The sequence below is a fragment of the Schistocerca piceifrons genome, chromosome 1 (genome assembly GCF_021461385.2).
Source record: "Schistocerca piceifrons isolate TAMUIC-IGC-003096 chromosome 1, iqSchPice1.1, whole genome shotgun sequence".
NCBI lineage: Eukaryota > Metazoa > Arthropoda > Insecta > Orthoptera > Acrididae > Schistocerca > Schistocerca piceifrons.
The window spans coordinates 924,668,835-924,669,974 of record NC_060138.1 but is presented as its reverse complement, the minus strand read 5'-3'; positions in this window follow the sequence as shown (position 1 = coordinate 924,669,974).

The following is a 1,140-nucleotide window of genomic DNA, read 5'->3' as shown; positions in this document are numbered from 1 at the left end:
GCCATCCCCGGATGACGTCGTGCCTTTTCCCCCGCCGGCACGTGGGTACCCGACCCTTCCCCCTTTCCCGCCGTCCCCCTAAGCCTCCGCCTTCCCTCCCTCATCTACTCTATTGGCACGAATTTCGAAATTTGTTAGGCACTTCGAATTTTGGCGGGAAATTCAAAACATTGTGGTAATTCCAAACTTCTTTGTCCCAGGGCTGTGCTGACAGGAAATGGCAGGAAATTCAGCTGAAGGCTGTGTCTATCGCTGTTTGACGTCAAAGTTCGCTACAGACACCTCCCACTGCATTGCTCGACGATCACCTTGTGCTCGAAGTTCAGGAACGCCAATATAATATGCTTCAGTGTTCTAATTACGCATCGAAACTGTCATGAGGAAAACCAGCACTCCTAAACAATGGGTCATGATGCAACACATGTACTAAGTATTGCGAAAAATCATTATAATAGCACAACTATGGCAAAAAACGACCCCAACAGATTGCACCAGGAGAGAGGGGAGGCAGTTGCACGTGTGTTCTTCTCGATGCGCGGTCATGAACTAACCAACTTAGAGCGGGTCTTGCCTTCCCCCTACCACCTCTCATTCCTCTCCCTCCTCCCTGTAGGTAGGTATACAGGTCTGTTCTATCTTGCCGCTGATGGTCCACAAAGAGATCCATCTGGTGACATTGATATACTGTCTCTAGTCTGCAGCAATCAGTCACAGTGGGCACTTCTTGCAATCTGTTAAACGTATTTCTGGGAGAGACTGGACCCCTCTGGAACAACAACGACTTCTAGAGAACTCCCCAGATCACGTTTCCAAATGTTCACTGGTTAGGAAACAGGCACTTCTATGTTCAGCCACGCAATCAACCTCGGCAAATAGGCATGGCAGGCCATAGCCGGAGGTCCAGGTGGTCCATGTGGTCAGTGCTATCGATGCCGGCAGAAGTTACAAATACACAATAGGCCGCGACGCTGGCAGGCCACTGAACGAAGTGAGATAAATTACAGCTATCCTGACTGGGGGTTGTTTGCCTAAAAATGCAGCTACGGATCCTATAAGACATGCCCCCATGCCTCCAGTAGCTCTGCCTGCAAGTGCATGCCATTCTGAGAGGGAAGACATTTCACTGTAACAGTTGTGTTT